At 45.8% G+C, this 19,633-nt stretch overlaps 1 protein-coding gene and 1 pseudogene across 1 annotated transcript in view; both read left to right on the top strand.

Moving 5' to 3' along the window:
* chrd (chordin) overlaps nucleotides 1-19,633 on the top strand; it is a 69,524-nt gene that overhangs the window by 5,191 nt on the left and 44,700 nt on the right. The window lies entirely within an intron of this gene.
* LOC139266454 (U2 spliceosomal RNA) lies at nucleotides 11,948-12,187 on the top strand (annotated as a pseudogene).

Genomic DNA, 19,633 nt, shown 5'->3' with positions numbered 1-19,633 from the left:
CTAATTGCTTGGTGTACCTGCATGCTAACTCTCTGTTTCCTGTATGAGGACTCCTAATTCTCTCTGAACACCAACATTTAATAGTTTTTCACTATTTAAAATTATTGTTTTTCTATTCTTCCTACCAAAGTGAATAACCTCACATTGTACTCCATCTGCCACCTCATTGCCTATTCAATAATAACCTATCTATATCCCTCTGTAGGCTCTTTGGGCTAGAACCTCCACTTTTTTTGCATGCTTAACGCCCACTTAATGCCCATTTTACTGCTGAAATGATGTATAATGCCCAGATATCGCCCATTTTGGCAAAATGGAAACTGACAGGCATTTTCAGGAAACTTAGCGCCGAGCGTTACTTTCCCTATGTGCTTAACTCCGAGAAAAAATAATACCGCCTGCCCAATTTTTTTTGTGGTAAAGACCACATTTGGCGAAACTAACGCCCAGGAGATTGCCCACCGTCACTTTCACCACCTCGCACACATATCGCCCACAATATCGCTCGCCCAAAAAAACGCCCAGAAAAAGTGGAACTGTTCTGAACGAATCACAGCAGTGTGGGCGGCATTTTTAAAAATTGCAGGTCGCTTCATTCAAAAGGCTGCTTCAACTTCAGGGGAGTTTGCATTGACTCTGGAGTTGTTCTCAGGGCCAGACAATCAGGCTGGCTATGCAACCATGCCCACGACCCCTTCCAGATCGCAGGAAAGGGCTCGTGGTGGCTACATAGCTGCAAGACTCTTACGTGAGGAACTGATATCTGAACGATTTGCCTGAAAGAGCGTTGATGTGAGTGACAACGCTGACACACTGTTGTGTGTGTGCAGCTCAGACATCAATCACGCCCATCATCTTGGTGCCAGTTAAAGTTTACGTTGATTGATGTTAAGTTGTATTTAACCCTTTCATGTTAAGGAATCACCAGTGTGTAGCGGTGCAGCTATCTGAGACAATGCACAGCAAGGTTATGTTCAATAACAAAAATTTTATACCAACATTGGTCTGAAATCATAAGTATCACAGGCAAAAACCCCCAACCCCCACCCACACCCCACTTTTTCCACCACTGACATCAATCAAATGTTCAACATGTCCAGCAACACAGAATACAAAGGCAAATCAGGAGGGTGGTCCCTAGCCCCCATACATTGCAACAAATTGCATACACCCAGATGGAGATACAACACAGCCATCACCTGCGGACATGCACCTCACTTTCCTTCCCCCCTCCCCTTCTTCTCCCCACCTCTATCCTTCCCCTCCTTGCTCCACGGCGTCTGGCCGAGGAGCTTCTCAGGTGGTGCCTCATTATGGGGGTGAAGGCAGCTACGGTCATTGCACAGGTAAAGGAGTGGGGGGTGCCGAGGGGGCAACATTCTCTAATGCAGAAGCAGGATCTTGGTCCTTGCTCTCACCTGTCGTTCGCAGTGGTGGTGCGGAACCTAGGTGTGGAGTGCCACGCTCGGGGACCACTGGGCGGCCTGTGCCAGCAGTGTTCCTGGCTATCGCATCCAGGGCCTCCGCTATCCGCGGAATGTACTCGGTCATGGTGGCCAGCTGTCAGGATATGCCCCCCACCGCTTCTACAGTCCTCCTGGACAACTGTACCATCTTTCCGCTCTCATGGGCGCTCGTGAACCAGACCTGCCACATCCATGAGGTCTCCGCAGGGTCAGCACTGTCCTGGGGACAAATGGGGTGCCCTGTGGCGAGGTGCTTGGGGCCGGTACCTCCAGAGTGGAGGTGGGAATGACCGGAGGACCACTTGGGGTGGAATGGCTTTTGGAGCGTGGCGATGCAGGTTCCTCGAAGTCCGCGCTCTCATCCGTGGAGAACAGACCCAGCGGATTGACGGGCGAGAGTCGGAGTTCCTCAGCACCAGATGTTGGATCGTCCAGAGAGTCGGGCCCCCACCCCCACCTTCTGTCCCCTGTGGTCTTGCATTGGGACACGCTGCTGGCTGAGCTGCAAAACACAAATGAGGTTATTAGAGGAGAAGGGGGTGCTAGGGTCACAAGGTGAGTCCAGCGTTACACACAGCATATGCACAACAAAAGCACCACCGCTTTCAAAATCATCGCAGACATCACATTTCATGACCATCAACATATTTGCATTTCAATGATTTTTATTAGGCCATCATTATTTCTAGGACAATTTTAGAAATCATCTATCATATATGATTGTTCGGATATGAGTGGGTGTGGCATCCATTGACTTCACATCACACAGTGGTGTAAGCTTTACTCATGTGGCATCACTTCAGAGTCTGCAGATGCATCTGTGGCTGTCCAAGTGTGCTTCCCCATGAGTGTGAGCACCCGCTCCTCCATGAAAGTGATGTTGCTGGGGACTGGTGGTCCCCCACCCGTTCGACTCTGCATGGACCTCATTGTCGATAGCTTCTTCTGTAAAAGGTGACAGGACGACATGGCATGAGATCATTGTGTGATATCATTGCTAGGTACTGTCACAGAGACTGATACAACACATAACTGATGTAAGCATGATTATTATGAAAATTATCATTCTTTACCTAAAGACGTACACCATAGCCACAGGCTTTGAGTAAAACATTCCTGGTAAAAGTGAAAGACCTCACATCTGATGATAGTCACTCATGACTGTTACAAATCAAATTATATAAATACATAAGTACATGTAAATCAATGTAATACTTACTCTTGTGGATCCCACAAGGTCATTCCATCGTTTGCGGCATTGGTTGTCCTCACGCACATCGTTGGTCGCCGACAAGACCACCTCTACTATCTCGGTCCATATCTTCTGGTATGCCTTTGTGGTGGGCTTCACACGCCCTCCCTGTGTCAAATCGCCCCAGCATAACTCGACCTCCTGCAGGAGGGAGGCATTTGCCTCGTCCGAGAACCTCCTGGCTCTTTTTCGCCCTCCAATGTGCTCCTCTCCCAGTTCACTGTTCTCTCCAGTGTCAGTCTCCACAGCATGCTGTGATGCCATTGTGATGCTCTCTCTCCATTGTCGGCCAAATTCGGTCAAATATGTGGTTGGTAACAGCTACTTTTTGTTTGCCGACTCCCTCCTTCCTCCCAAAGCAGCCACACCACTCCCAGCCACGCCTTCAGTCCCTCTGAGCTCCCTCGCTCTCTGTCTCCTCTTCTGCGCATGTCATGATGACCCTTGTCCTCCTGAATCGTGGGAATCGAGCGTTGCCATGCCATTGCTGAGGACAGCCGCACTTTATGGCAGAAGGTCAAAAAAATTTAACGTTACCGCCCATTTCATATCGCTCGCGGTAACGCCCATTTTCAAAAATGGAGACTAGGTACTTTGAGAGTGAGTGAGAAACAGCGATCTGAAAACCCTTTTTTAACTCCCACGCTGGAAATAACGCCCATTTTTGGGCGATAAGCACAAAAGTGGAGATTCTAGCTCATAGTGTCCTGCTCAAAACCAGGGCTTCAACTACACAATTACAACCGGACTTCAAAGTTACACTACAACCTGACCAGGTTGAAAAATCCAGGCATAGTATATGTCAGTATGTGAATATTATGCAAATTTTCTATTTAAGGATGAGATATCCACCGCTATCTCTGGTCATTTTGTTGTCTTCTTGTAAGGAGTGAAGTAGATTTTGGAAGTTCCTTTCGTGTCTGAACACTATCACAATACATATCATGTGTTGTAGTTAACTAGTTTACAGTCTTTATATTATTGGGTGGAGTAGTAGATTTCTTAAGATTTGATTCCCAGAGAAAGTTGATAATTTATGTTCAATGTTCCCAATCAATTATTCAAGCATCATTTAGTGTAGGAGTGGGAAACATTTATTCATTTCGAATTCATCACTGCTCCGGTTTATATGACCCTCTTTAAATGAATACAGGGTAGTTTCGGCTCCCAAAGTTCCAGGTTTTGTTTCATCTTCTGTTTGGCTTGATCACTTAAACCATAAGGTTGCGATTAGACTTGCCAAAGTGTGCAAATCCTTGTTTTTATTGGGGAGTGCTTTTGAATGCAGTGTTCCTTTTGATGTTACAAGAATGATTGAAGAATTGATGGGATACATTATATCAGAAATATCTCCTTTCCTGATTCAAATTCCAAATCAAGTGGTGCAGGCATTGCGTCAAAAGTTCCAATTGTAGTACATGCTGTGAAATTTACTGGTTTGGGTAATTCACTCCTTGCATCTATGATTGTGGGTATTTTGAAATGACTTTTATATGGCTTCCCCTCACCCCACCACCCCCCCACCCCGACCCCATCAGCTTTTTAATTTGGCAGTAGTATTTCTGTGAATGACTTCTTTATCTGTGTTGCTGTGATTGAGATTCTAATTTTAATTTCTTTTCCCAAAATGTGTCTAATTTTAAATAAATTTTTTAAAATATGATAGCTGATAGGGATTTATCAAACAAATCTCCACAATTCAACAAAATTCAACCTTGATTAAACTGCTTCCACCATCGAGTAGACACGTAGGGGCCGAAATTACCCGTTTCTATAAGGCCCGTGGCAGCCTGAATGCGGTGGCCAGAGGTTGGTGCGGACTGGCTGCCGAGTCCCCGCAGAGGGGCCGCTATTTTAGAAATTTCCCTTCCTCCGTTTTGGAACAATGTTTGGGACTGCTCCGCCTGTTTTCCCGTCACAATGTGCGCATGCGCCGACCCCTTACCGACCGGCAGCGGCACCTTCCCGAAATTGCCCTGTGGGATATTGCCCCTTTCCGGAATTGCCCTGTGAGAGCGGCGCTGCCGCCGGTCATTGCCCCCAACAGCTTTTTGCGTCGGTGCCATTTCTGTGGCTTGGTGGCGCGGCCACCCTTAAAGGGGAGGTGGCACTGCCGGTGACTCCACGTTTTTTTTTTGTCGGCCGACTGCCAGGTCGTGGATGACAATTATGGCCGCGGGTTTGGCCGGGCCGCCAACAGGCAGCCTGGCACCCCCTCTTGGGTGCCAGGTCACTGGCCCAGCCGAAACCCTCCCTGGTGGCGTAGTATTTGCCACTAAAGTGGCTGCAGAGTTCGCAGCGGCCCTCCCCTTTAACTGAAGGGGAGGGACGTTGTGACGTGCCAGTGCGATGACGTCATCAGCACAGTGTTGATGACTTGCAATGTCGGCCACTCCGCCCCGTCCCACTTCTGCCCTGATGATCAGGCCACTTCCGCCCCGCTTAAAAAAAAGCACCAACACCTGAATTTCTCTGGATTGTTCGCCCCACGCTCTGGGGTAGACGGAACCATTCAAAAACGGTAGGTGAGACTCGTTTGGGGCGGTGTTAATTACGGCCCCGTACTTTCTAAATGTTATCCCTCATATATGGCTTGATTCTGAACAAGGAAATGTGCCATGCTAAAAAAAATCAACCTTGATGAACCTGCAAAACATCAGGTATTGAGTTGTGGAACAGGAATATATCCTGATTTTTTCTTGTTTAATTCAATGATCTTGATTATTCACAAGAGAAACATCTTTACACAGAGTTGTAAGGATGTGCTTAAGATTAGTTGCTCACATGGAGGGCAACTGCCAAGGTCAATTGATTGGGCTGAATGATCTGTTTCCATGCTGTAACTTTTGCATATTTCTGTATTTGCCAGGGACAAACTGGACTGCATTAATCAGCTATGTGCATGTTCAGAATAATGGTTATGGTTGGATTATATGTAATTAGAGCATTAAGTTCATAGATGATATTGTGCAAAAAATTTATACTTAGGATGAGTTCAACATACATACTTTTTTTTTCTATGTATGCATGGGTTTCATGTGTTTTGCATTAGATGCTATGTTTGGTGTTGATAATTTATTCCCCACATCTAGGGCTGTTGGTATGTTAAAATACTTTTTATGCCTCTGACCTTTGGCTTTTGTGGCTTGGCAGACAGCCATAAATGTATTTCTCCAAACCAGTTGCTTGTATCTACATGTTTCTGAAATTCTACCTTTGCCTCAGAACTTAATTAAATGGGTTATTTATAATTGTACAGTTTTTACTCGAAAACGACCCTCATAATAAAATATATAATTAATGAATTTCGCTTGAGTATTTGTTATTTTTTGGTGGTACCCATCCCAAAATCCTTTGATGTTCTGAAGAAATTGGCTGAGAATGAAGACACCCTGTGCAAGTTGATTGAAGAAGCCCCAATTTTTTCATCCAATCATTGTGTGAATAATGTTTTGAACAATATTTAAAGCTGATTTTTCAAACTGCTGCTTTAGTGCGATGTTTTGCAGCAGTGCTGATTGTATATGAACAGTTTGGTGTGCTTGCTGGATCACACAATAGTTTTATCTGGTGAATGGCAAAACCATACAGCTTAGATGCAGATTAGATGCCCAGACTATGATGAATTAGCTCATCTCAGCCAGGTGATGATAAGGCTTCTGCAATTGGCTTGAGTGGTCCTGGGTGAGGTGTGGTGGGCTGGAGGGGAGGGAAGGAATGGATTGCTATCCAGTGACCGCTGGAGAAAGTGCACATATCTGGACATTTAGTGAGGTCAGGATTGGGCCTGCTTGGGATGCTCCTCGATGGTCAGACAGTTCAACCACTGTGAAAGCTAACAAGAGAATAATGGTCATATGGATAAGATGAAGAGTGACAGGTATTCCAGAAAGGAGGCAACTCCCTGAGGAGAGATGGGGCGGGGGGGGGAGGGGGCAGAATTTTGAGGGGAAAATACTTGTATGCATTTTTTTTATTTTTAAGGGGCAATCATTGCACCCAGGTCTTTGTAAAAATCAAAATTGTAGGATCTGTAACTGATTGAGACAATACAAAGCTTGCCATTTCTCATACTAAGCTTTTTGAGGAGTAAAATAAACATTTAGCTTCAGATCTGTATGTTTTTGTTTGCAAATATATTGAATATAACATTTTCTAAACTCCTTCTGAAGAATATAAGATAAAAGAAGCCAAATATGTGGGACGGCTTCAAAATATTACAGTACACGTATTTTGTGCCACTGTCTCACTTAAATTCTGCATGTAAATTTTCATGATATAATTTTGCTGAAATTTTGTGTTCATCAAATTGCTGGGAAATGGAATACCTTTTCCATATTCCACACCCACTGTTGGATTATATATGGTGCAGCCTGGTGAATAAAGCTCCCTCTATTCTGCCCCAGCAATATGCCTTCACCCACCTTCAGAAAATCTTTTTTTCTAAAACGAGTCCTATGCAGACAGGAGCTTTAGTGGCAGTGAGGATAAGGGCCCATCTCGTGCTCCAGCCGTTGGTTGCTGCAGACCTGCTTTCAGGTTTGCATCGCTTGTCTCAGAATTCATTGTGCGATGGTGCAATGACTTGTGGTGGTATATTACGCAGTGATGTAGTAGTTCATAGATTTGTGACATTGTGTGGCAATCCACATTTGTGACCAATTTCAGAAATCTGTTTTTCTTAATTCAGAACCAGAAAGCAGATGAGGTTTGAAAAATGAATCGCACAATTGGCATCAGTGAGATTGTAAAGAGAGTGCCAATATATGAGTAGTTTGTTTTGCTCACTTGAAATGGGATTGAGACTTTCTGCTTCAATTTCATGTAGGACTTTTACAGTTCCTGGAAGAAGCCTTTCATTGCATCGGATTGGGCTTGATACAAATCAGGGTACAAAGGTGAAAAGATGGTCTGCTTAGCTCACTGTGCCACCCAGTCTCCATCCAATAATGTTTTGTAAAATGTAAAGCCTAATACTTTTTAAGAGTTATTTAAATGTATTAGAACTTATGTTTTGCATGTCCACATTTCCTTTCATTGTACAATACACTATATAATGCAGTCTCCGATCATGTCACACCTAAAATTAACTCACTTATTATTTACTTGACAGAATTATCTGTCACAGCATTAATAATTCTTATTCAACAGATTATTGTTCCAAGCAGTGGTTAAGTTGCTGATCATAGATTAATTGTTTTATCCAGAATCTCAATCTCTCACTACGAGATTATATATCATGCGCACCAATGCATTATAGTTATCAGCTTAACATCAATTCAGTGGCTTTTATTGTCTATTTACTGTCTGTTTGTCCAATCATTGAGAGCAGTTAGTCTTTTTCCTAGTTTACATTTCCAGATTTACAGATAGGTTTACCAGTATGCCAATTACTTGTTAATGCATGTGTGACTGCCCTCTGGTGGAAACAATATTGAGATATTCATTCGAGTCTACATTCAAAATCAGGGGCTAAATTCCATAGCCATTCTGGCGAACTCCCACTATAATTCAGGAGCAAGTGCAGCGAAAGTTCTGCAAAACAGGCCTGACCCTGAATACACTGGGTCTCGGTCTATGCTGCTAGGATTTCTGGGGCTTTGTAACGATTAGAGACTTCGTGCACCACTTACAAGGACACAAATGTCAGAGGAAAAAGAGCTTCATGACCTCAGCCTCTCAGGTGCTTAATATAACTTCAGAAGCTGGTACACCTGGAATAAAAAAGGCAGACCAGCCTCCGGATCGGTGGAGGTGGAGGTGGAGGTGGAAATCTAGGTCAGGGAAGTGACCAGCCCTCCAAAAACAATGGGCAAGTTCCTGTGCATTTTGATTGAAAGTAGTCCAAGGGGGCACCACATTAATTATTTCTGTTGGGGGCGGCAACACCATGCCTAGCTTGGCACCAAGGCCGTCTTTGCGGTATCCCGGAATTGGTGGGAGCCTATGATGCACCTGAGTGAGGTGGACACCTCCCATCTATATGTTAAATAGGGATCCTTCCTTGACCCTGCATATTTCCGTGGGGTCAGCAGTGGTGAGCACGAGCAGATTCAGTCTCAGCATAAGTGCCAGATTGTTGGCCCACACAATTTCAGGTTCAATGTCTTGTTATGCCTTTTAATAACTAACAAAACAATGCTTAGAAATTTAATGTTTGGTGCTCATTACAGCTTCCACAAAGATTTTTTCTTGCATTTTCAGAAACACCAGTCTTTGGATGAAACATGAAACCGAGGTCCTAGGCGGAAGTTAAAGATCCCAGAATCCTTTCAAAGAAGAGCAGATGGTTTTCCTGAGGTCAAAGACAATATTCCTCCCTTGACTGACAGCATAATAAACAGTTCAACTGGTCATTAATCCCATTATTTGTTGTGGGTCGTTTCTGGCACTGAATGGTTGCTGCATTTATCAAAATAACAGTCAATACACTCCTGATGCATGGAACGCAAAAGGATAGTATGCAGGTACAGCAAGTGATCAGGAAGGCCAATTGTATTTTGGCCTTTATTGCAAAGGGGATGGAGTATAAAAGCAGGGAAGTCTTGTTATAGCTATACAGGGTAGTGGTGCGACCACACCTGGAACACTGCGTGCAGTTTTGGTTCCCATATTTACGAAAGGATATACTTGCTTTGGAGGCAGTTCAGAGAAGGTTCACTAGGTTGATTCCGGGGATGAGGGGGTTGACTTATTAGGAAAGGTTGAGTAGGTTAGGCCTCTACTCATTGGAATTCAGAAGAATGAGAGGCAATCTTATCGAAATGTATAAGATTATGAGGGGGCTTGACAAGGTGGATGCAGAGAGGATGTTTCCACTGATGGGGGAGACTAGAACTAGAGGGCATGATCTTAGAATAAGGGGCCGCCCATTTAAAACAGAGATGAGGAGAAAGTCCTTCTCCCAGTTTGCCGTCCATTGCTCCATCCGTGAGATCACAGATGCTCTGTACAGAAGGAGGAGGGACTACATCTCCTTGTCCAAAGAGAGCAGCAGCTGGAGTGTGCATGTGGCTTTGCAAGGATAGCGGGCTTCCCCATGGTGCAGGGCGCCATTGACTGCACCCATGTTGCTTTGAGGGTACCGCAGCACAATCCAGAGATCTTCCATAACCGCAAAAACTACCACTCGCTGAATGTGCGACCATACACGCAGAATACTCACCGTCAATGCCCGCTATCCTGGCAGCAGCCACGATGCCTTCATCCTGCGCCAGACCGGTATGACAGCTCTGTTCCAGCCCCCAAATGAAGCTTGCAGCTGGCTACTTGGAAACAAGAACTATCTACTATCCACCTCTCCCCATGACTCCCCTCCGCAACCCCACCACTCCTGCCTAGCACTCGTATAATGAGAGCCATGCCGCCACCAGGAACATCATTGAGCAGACCATCAGAGTGCTGAAAACAATGGTTCCGCTGCCTTGACCGCTCGGGAGGAGTCCTCCAGTACTCGGCTGAGCGGATGTCCCTATTCGTTGTCATCTGCTGCAAGCTGCATAACCTGCCCATCATGAGGGCACAGCCATTGCCACCAGACACAGCCCCACCACCTCAGGAGCAGGAGCAGGGTGAGAAGGAGAACCAGGAGGGTTGTAATGTGGGAAACACAGCAGCCATTTTGCACACAGCAAGCTCCCTCAAGCAGCAATGTGATAATGACCAGAAAATCTGTTTGTGTTATGTTGATTAAGGGATAAATATTGGCCATGACATTAGGTGGGAATGGGGCAGTAGTGCAATGAAAATGATGTTGCAGCATCTACAGTCCCATTCCTGCTGACATCAGGGCCACCATGATTTTGGTGGATGCCTTGAAATGGGCAGTCCAGGTGCCTCCCAGAGAGTGGTGGGCATCTCACTAGCCGTCCAAATTAGGGTCCTCTGATGTGAATAAGACCCTGATACACTTTCGCTCCAAAGGCTCAAGCAGCTCACCAACAGAATTCAAATGAAGCCAGGCCATGAAAATGGTTTGTGCCTCTGACTGCTTCCATTGCGCTAGCGGCCCGGCAGGCTTGCTCCACCTGCCTCCCATCCAATGGAAGCAGTCACTTCAAAATCCACCTCCGTGTGCCCCACTCAGAGCTCTAGTATCTTGGAAGCCACGATTTTTGATTTGCAAATTAAAAGCAAATTTACTTTTACAATAAGGTACACCATACTTCTCAGTTATGTTGTAAACCTATCAGGCTCTTAAAGCTACAAACCAGGCTGAATTGTTTCTCTGGACAGCAAAGATAAGTTGTTCAAAAAAAAATTGGAACTCAAAACAATTATCGGGACTTTGGTGCCAATTTTTCAGTTTTATTTGAAATTTTTACGTTCCTTTCCCTTTGTTTTCTTTCTCCCCAACCCCCTGCAACGAGTATCAAATATACCCAAAAGTAAGATTTCCTTCGAAATATGGCACTATTTTCCTGTTGGCCAGAATTATCCTCTGGAGTTCTTCCGCTCCCCGCCTTAACTTTGGCAGTTCGGTGGGAAATCCATTTACACACATAACCCATAAACAAGGTTTCTCGAGAATATTCCCAGCGACAGAGTTCTGAAACTATCTGTACAAATAAATGTTATATCAGGCTAGCTCCCAAATACCAAGTTATAACAAAGGCTTACGTCCAATTCATAGAACATAGAAACATAGAAAATAGATGCAGGAGTAGGTCATTCGGCCCTTCGAGCCTGCACCGCCATTCAATGAGTTCATGGCTGAACATGTAACTTCAGTACCCCATGCCTGCTTTCTCGACATACCCCTTGATTCCCCTAGTAGTAAGGACTACATCTAACTCCTTTTTTAATATATTTAGTGAATTGGCCTCAACAACTTTCGGTGGTAAAGAATTCCACAGGTTCACCACTCTCTTGGTGAAGAAGTTTCTCCTCATCTCGGTCCTAAATGGCTTACCCCTTCTCCTTAAACTGTGACCCCTGGTTCTGGACTTCCCCAACATTGGGAACATTCTTCCTGCATCTAACCTGTCTAAACCCATCAGAATTTTATGTGTTTCTATGAGATCCCCTCTCATTCTTCTGAACTCCAGTGAATACAAGCCCAGTTGATCCAGTCTTTCGTGATAGGTCAGTCCCGCCATCCCGGGAATCAGTCTGGTGAACCTTCGCTGCACTCCCTCAATAGCAAGAATGTCCTTCCTCAAGTTAGGAGACCAAAACTGTACACAATACTCCAGGTGTGACCTCACCAAGGCCCTGTACAACTGTAGTAACACCTCCCTCGGCCTTTTGGCTAAGATCATGCGTAACTGACCTGACAGGGGAGTAGCCACCATGACCTCCGGGTGGTTCTCCCTGGATCAGGAAGGTATATGCTTGCTTTTTTGGAAACAGGAGGTGGGTGGGGTGGCTTGACCCATCCACCTCCACGGAGGTGTGTGGGGGACCTGACCCATCCACCTCCATGGCACGAACCTGGTATTGCAGTACTTCCAGGAACGGTGCAGTGGCTCTAGGCCTTTTGGCTAAGAGCATTGGCGCAGAGTGATCCTTGGCGTGTGCAAGGTGACCTCTGGCGTTTGTGATTTGACAAAGAATTGGAACGATTGGCTACGAATTTCAAAAAAAAAAACACCTCCCTGCCCCTGTACTCACATCCCTTCGCTATGAAGGCCAACATGCCATTTGCTTTCTTAACCGCCTGCTGTACCTGCATGCCAACCTTCATTTCTGCGGGTTCTAGGGATTCTGATTTCTGAAATTATAAATTACATTTACAGAATGCTTCGTGCACATTTCTGAAATGTTAGTTTGTGGGAAAATATTTATAATATAGTACAGAAAAATCACAATTGATTGACTGATTTTTTTTTGCCAAAGTTCTACAGTAGCTGAAAAGGGAATCCAGAAGTTTTTTTCCAGATGTCAGTAAATTCTCAGTTTTAATTCAGATGGAGGGATGGAAATTCTATTGCGGCAGATTTCCTGCCAGTCTTATGTTGGCCAGTAAATGTTTCTCATGCAGCTTTAAAAACCATACTTATTCGGGACACGTTCATGAATGTTGTGGTTGTCATTTTTCAGTGTAACTATTTACTAGCCGTACCTGGGATTGCAATCAATCTTTTAACGACTGTCTGCACTGGAGAATTCCAGTCTCCCTCAGCTAGCAATTTTTGACTTAAAGTTTTTGACTTGAATGCTGCGATGCTGAATCAAACACCAAATATTACTGTAATAAAAGTTATTTGGGTATCAGAAATAGCTTTATTATAATAAAAACCTACTTAACTGTAACACTTTAAAATTACATTTTCTAACATTTATTTCTACTTGCCCTGTTTTCCCTGCTCCCCCACACTATCTTTTAATTTAATTTTGTTATTTTACCAATTTTATTACACCCCCCCTCCTATTCTAACTGGAGTTAAATTTCCACGAGGGTTCTCTCAATCGTCTGCCATAACTACAGCAAAAGATCAGTGGAAACTTCAGAGAAATGGTTTAAACGCCATTTATGCCATGTCTCTATTGGTTTCTGTCAATATTCCGCTGATGTTATGGCGGACAATTGGGAAAATCCGCTCTCCTTTTTAAAGTTGACAGACTATATTCTTCTCCATTGACTAATGTTAGCAAAAATATAGTTGCTACTAAAATTCAGAAAACAGCAGCAATTGTTTTACTAAAATTAATGAATGGAGTGTAGACGCCAACTTGACTGTTTATCTCTGTTCTATGTCTCTCCGTTTATTTTGAAGTTGGAACAATCATTGGTGGGAAAAGTTGCCCTGGGCTGGCTGTGAAGGCCAGTTTTCAGCCAATTGAGGCCGAGAAGTTTCATTTTGTCTTTAGTGCTCTAAGGGTTAAGGGTCAATGAAAGGAATTATAGCATTTTACAAGACAGATAATAGGTATTTTTCTGTTAAATTTAGCATTAAACTTACAGTAAAATGCATTTTATAACTTTTCATTAAATAGTAAACCAAAGAATATTTCACAAATTGGGTGATGAAATTTATACCAAATCTTATCAGTACTACTTTATAACTGCATTATTAGAAAGAAGAAAGAAAGAAAGACTTAGGGCTAGACTTTCCACATTTTTTGCATGTTTAACGCCCACCTAACGTCCATTTTACCGCTGGAGTGACGTATAACGCTCAGATATCGCCCATTTAGCCACAAAATGGAGACTGACGGGCATTTTCCGGAAACGTATTGCCGAGCATTACTTTCCCCATGTGCTTAACGCCGGGAAAAAAATAATACACTTTTTTTGGGCAGAATCATCAGAATGGGCAAAATCAATGCCCATAATATCGTCCAGCGTTACTTTCCACACGGAATTAACGCCGAGATCCTATAATATCGCCCACCCATTTTCTTTTTGTCATAAAGACAACATTTGGCTAAACTAACGCCCAGGAGATCGCCCACTGTCATTTTCATCACCTCGCACACATATCGCCCGCAATATCGCTCGCCCAAAAAACCGCCCAGAAAAAGTGGAACTGTTCTGAACTAAAGCCAGCGGTGTGGCTGCCATTTTTAAAATCGCATGTCACTTCATTCAAAAGGCTGCTTCAACTTCGGGAGAGTTTGGATTGACTCTGGAGTTCTTCTCAGGTGAAGTGCCCATCTCAACAGACATATTTTCAGACTGTGGACTATTGGGGGTTTACTCTAGGTGTATTTTAATGAAGAAATTATTGCTTCTGATCAATCGCTATTATACTTTTATTGCAATGGGGCCAGCCATTTCTCAGCCTGCATCGATTAATACGCAGATGCTGCAGAGTGCAGATGGCTCAATGTGTGATGCACATCATTATGTCCCCAATTTAAGATGTGCAAGAATGAGGAGGAGGGCCAGACCATACACACCCCACAAGTACAGGGAAAAGAGGTCTTACCTCAACGTTTCCAACCACACCTGCCTTCGGAGACTGCGCTTCCACAAGGTGGTGATCAATGAAATATGTGAGCTCATCAGGCCACCTATGCAGCTTGTCATCAGGGCATCAGTGTCGGTCGAGGTCAATGTCACCGCGGCACTGTCTTTCTACGTGTCCGGTTCCTTTCGGGCCTCCGCGGTTGAGATTTCCCCTCTGTCTCACCATGCAACCCATCGTTGCTTTAGACAGGTCACGGAGACCCTGTACACGAGAAGGATGGACTTTATCAGCTTCCCCATGACCACGGAGGCTCAGACTGACAGAGCTGGAGCATTCTACCGCATTGCTAAGTTCCCCAGGGTGCAAGGAGCTATACAGTGCACTCACGTCACCATGCGGGCACCTTGTCAGGACCCAGAGCGTTTTCGTAACAGTAAAGGATTTTGCTCCCTGAAGGTCCAACTAGTTGTCAACCACAACCAGATCATCATGGCAGTGAATGCCAAATGTTGAGGCACCTTCGAAGAGGCTCACATCCTGCATGAGAGCGCTGTCTCTGACATCTTTAAGAGTCAGCCACAAGGACAATGCCCGATGCTTGGTGATAACCAATATGGCCTAGCCACCTGGCTGATGACCCCCATGAGTGACACCCACACCGAAGCTGAGAAGCAATACAACCAGAACCACAGAGACATATGCAATGTGGTCCAGAAAACAATAACTGTGCTTAAGCAGCGCTTCAGGTGTCTGGACCACTCAGGAGGGGAGCTACAATACAACCCTGAGCAAGTAGGTAAATTCGTGGTCGTGTGCTCCATGCTGCACAATCTGGCTATCAGGAGGGGCCAATAATTGCCAGAAGGGACTGATGCTCCACCTCAGGAGAGAGAGGAAGAGGACGATGAGAGGCTGGATGCTGGCCTAGGGCCAGACAGTCAGGCTGGCTATGCAACCATGCCCACGACCCCCTCCGGACCACAGGAAAGGGCTCGTGGTGGCGACATAGCTGCAAGACTCTTATGTGAGAAGCTGATATCTGAACAATTTGCCTGAAAGAATGTTGCTTTGAGTGACAATGCTGAAACACTGCTGTGTGTGTGCAGCTCAGACATCAATGGTGTCCAACAACTTGGTGCCAGTTAAAGTTTACATTGATTGATGTTAAGTTTTATTTAACCCTTTCATGGTAAGGAATCACCATGTGTAACAGTCCAGCTGTCTGAGACAATGCGCAACAAGGTTATGTTCAATTAAAAAAAAATTATACCAACATTGGTCTGAAATCATAAGTATCACAGGCAAAAACACCCAACCCCTGCTCACACCCCATTTTTTTCCACCATTGACATCAATCAAATGCTCAACATGTCCAGCAACACAGAATACAAATGCAAAGCAGGAGGTGGTCCCCTCCCCCCATACAATACAACAAATAGCATACACCCAGATGGAGATATAACACAGCGGACATGCACCTTACTTTCCTTCCTCCTGCCCCTCCTTCTCCCCACCTCTACCCCTTCCCCTCCTCGCTCCACGGCGCCTGGCCGAGGAGCTCCTCAGGTGGTGCCTCATTAGAGGGGATGAAGGCAGAGGCAGTGGTTGCACGGGTACGGGAGCGGGGCGTGCCGAGGGGGCAACATTCTCTGATGCAGAAGCAGGATCTTGGTCCTTGCTTTCACCTGTTGTTCACAGTGATTGTGCGGAACCTTGGGGTGGACTGCCACGCTCGGGGACCATTGGGAGGCCTGTGCCAGCAGTGTTCCTGGATTTTGCATCCAGGGCCTCCGCCATCCGCAGAATGTACTCGGTCATGGTGGGCAGCTGGGCTATGCCTCGCAATGATTCAATGAGCTGGTCACCAATGTCTACAGTCTTCCTGGACAACTGTACCATCTCTCCGCTCTCATATGGTGCTCGTGGACCAGACCTGCCACGTCCACGAGGCCTCCGCGGGGTCGGCGCCGTCCTGGGGACAAATGGGGTGCCCTGTGGCAAGATGCTTGGGCCAGTACCTCCAGAGTGGAGGCGGGAATGACCAGAGGACCACGAGATGGCCTTGGGGTGGAATGGCTTCTGGAGTGCAGCGATGCAGGTTCCTCGAAGTCGGTGCTCTCATCCATGGAGAACAGACCCAGTGGACTGACGGGCGAGAATCGGAGCTCCTCAGCACCAGGTGTAGGATCGTCTGGAGAGTCGAGCCCCGCGCCCCCACCTTCTGGCCTCTGTGGTCTTGTCTGGAGCTGCGCTGCTGGCTGAGCTGCAAAACACAAATGAGGTTATTAGAGGCGAAGGGGGTGCGAGGGTCACAAGGTGAGCCCGGCGCTACACACGGCATATGCACGACAAAAGCACCACTGCCATCAGAATCGTCGCAGACATCACATTTCATGACCATCAACACATTTGCATTGCAATGATTTTCATTAGGCCTGCATTATTTCTAGGCCAATTTTAGAAATCATCTATCCTATATGATTGTTCGGATATGAGTGGGTGTGGCATCTATTGATTTCACATCACGCAATGGTGTAAGCTTTACTCACGTGGCATCACTTCAGGGTCTGCAGATGCTTCCATGGCTGTCTGGGTGTGCTTCCCCACGAGTGCGAGCACCCGCTCCTCCATGTCAGTGATGTTGCTGGGGACTGGTGGCCCCCCACCCGTTCGCCTTTGCATGGACCTCATCGTCGATAGCTTCTTCTGTAAAAGGTGACAGGATGACATGGCATGAGATCATTGCGTGATATCATTGCTAGGTACTGTCACAGAGATGGATACAACACATAACCGACAGATGTAATCATGCTTATTATGATAATTATCATTCTTTATCTAAAGACGTGCAGCGTGACCGCAGGCTTTGAGTAAAACATTCCCGGTAAAAGTGGAAGACCTCACATCTGCTGATAGTCACTCATAACTGTTACAAATCAAATTATATAAATTACATAAGTACATGTAAATAGATGTAATATTTATTCTTGCAGATCCCACAAGTTCGTGCCATTGTTTGCGGCATTGGTTGCCCTCACGCACCTCGTTGGTCGCCAACAAGACCACCTCTGCTATCTCGGTCCATATCTTCTGATAGGCCTTTGGAGTGGGCTTCCCACGCCCTCCCTGGGTCAAATCACCACAGCTTAACTTGACCTCCTGCAGGATGGAGGCATTTGCCTTGTCTGAGAACCTCCTGGCTCTTTTGCGCCCTCCAATGTGCTCCTCTCCCACCTCACTGCTCTCTCCAGCATCAGTCTCCACAAAGTGATGCCTCCTCCTCTCCCTCCATTATAGGCCAAATTCAGGCAAATATCTGGCTGGTTACAGCTAATTTTTGTTTTCCTATTTGCTGTAGAGCTCTAAAGTATCCCTCCTTCCTCCCAAAGCAGCCATACCACACCCACACACGCCTTCAGTCCCTCTCAGCTCCCTCTCTCTGTCTCCTCTTCTGCACATGTCATGATGACCCTTGGCCTCCTGAATTGTGGTAATCGAGCATTGCCATGCCATTGCTAAGGACAGCGACACTTTATGGCAGAATGTCAGCGAGATTTAATGCTACCGTCCATTTCATATCGCTCGTGGTAACGCTCAATTTCAAAAATGGAGATTAGGTGATTTGAGAATGGCCGAGAAGCCGGCGATCTCAAAACCCATTTTTACTGCCCACGCTGGAAATAATCGCCATTTTTGGGCGATAAGCAAAAAAGTGTAAAATCTAGCCCTTGGAGTTACATAGCGCTCTTCACAACCACTGAACGTCTCAAAGCACTTTACAGCCAATGAAGTACTTTTGTAGTGTAGTTACTGTTGTAATGCTAGGATTTGACATTTATAAAATATGCAGGTAAAATTTACAGGTGTGAAACAATCTAAATACCTATAAAATGGTACAGTCCAACCCTACATTGTTGAAAAAAGAATAATAGTATAAAACATGGAACTAATGGGGGGAATTTTAACGCCAAAAAACGGGTGAGGTTAAAGAATTAAAAAACGGAATCCCGACCAGAACCTGTCTCCAACCTACCCACTTCCAGTCTTAATGTAGTTGGGACAGCGGAGGTGGGTGGGGGGGAAGGGGGGGTGGTGGCGGTGGCGAGGGGCGGGCAGCCAACACGCTCTCAGGAGGCGAGTCACACATTTAAATATTATAATGTTTCAAATTTAACTCTGCCTGGTTGGGTTTCCTGGGCCTCAGTCTTTAAATAAAGCTGATTGCTGAGTAGTTGCTAGGTGTGTTTTGCTAAGTTTAGAGTTTATTTTTGCTTGATAGTTCCGAGTCTAACGAGAGGGATGGCAAGGCAGCTCAGTCCCATGGATTGCACATCCTGTGTCATGTGGGAAATACTGGACGCTTCGCACAGCCTGGACGACCAGGTGTGCAGGAGATGCCTCCGGCTGCACCAACTCGAGCTCTGCGTTTTGGAGCTTGAGCGGCGGCTGGAGTCACTGCGGTGCATCCGCGAGACTGAGAGCTACGTGGATAGCACATTTCTAGAAGTGGTCACCCCACAGCTTAAAAGTGTGCAGGCAGAGAGGGAGTCGGTGACCAGCAGGCAGAAGAGGAGGACTAGGCAGGCAGGCCAGGAGTCCCCTGAGTCCATCTTGCTCTGCAACCGGTATTCTCTTCTGAATACCGGTGGGGGCGATGGTGCCTCTGGGGAGTGCAGTCAAAGCCAAGTCCACAGCACTACGGGTGGCTCAGCTGCAGGGCGGGAGGAAGAAGATTGGAAGAGCTATAGTGGCAGGGGATTCAATAGTCAGGGGAACAGACAGGCGTTTCTGTGGTTGCAGACGTGACTCCAGGATGGAATGTTGCCTCCCTGATGCCAGGGTCAAGGCTGCAAGGCATTCTGCGGCGAGAGGGTGAGAGGTCGTGGTCCATATCGGTAAGAGGGATGAGGTCCTGCAGGCAGTGTTTAAAGAGCGAGGAGCGAGATTAAAAAGCAGGATCTCAAAGGTAGTAATCTCCGGATTATGAGCTAGTGAGTACAGAAATAGGGAGTAAAGGGTTATGGGGTGCGTGAAGGGAAGTGGAGTTGAGGCCAAGATCA

The sequence above is a fragment of the Pristiophorus japonicus genome, chromosome 6 (assembly GCF_044704955.1).
Source record: "Pristiophorus japonicus isolate sPriJap1 chromosome 6, sPriJap1.hap1, whole genome shotgun sequence".
NCBI classification, from domain to species: Eukaryota; Metazoa; Chordata; class Chondrichthyes; family Pristiophoridae; genus Pristiophorus; species Pristiophorus japonicus.
Note: the sequence above shows the minus strand (reverse complement) of the source record. Positions and strands in the feature narration are given on the sequence as shown.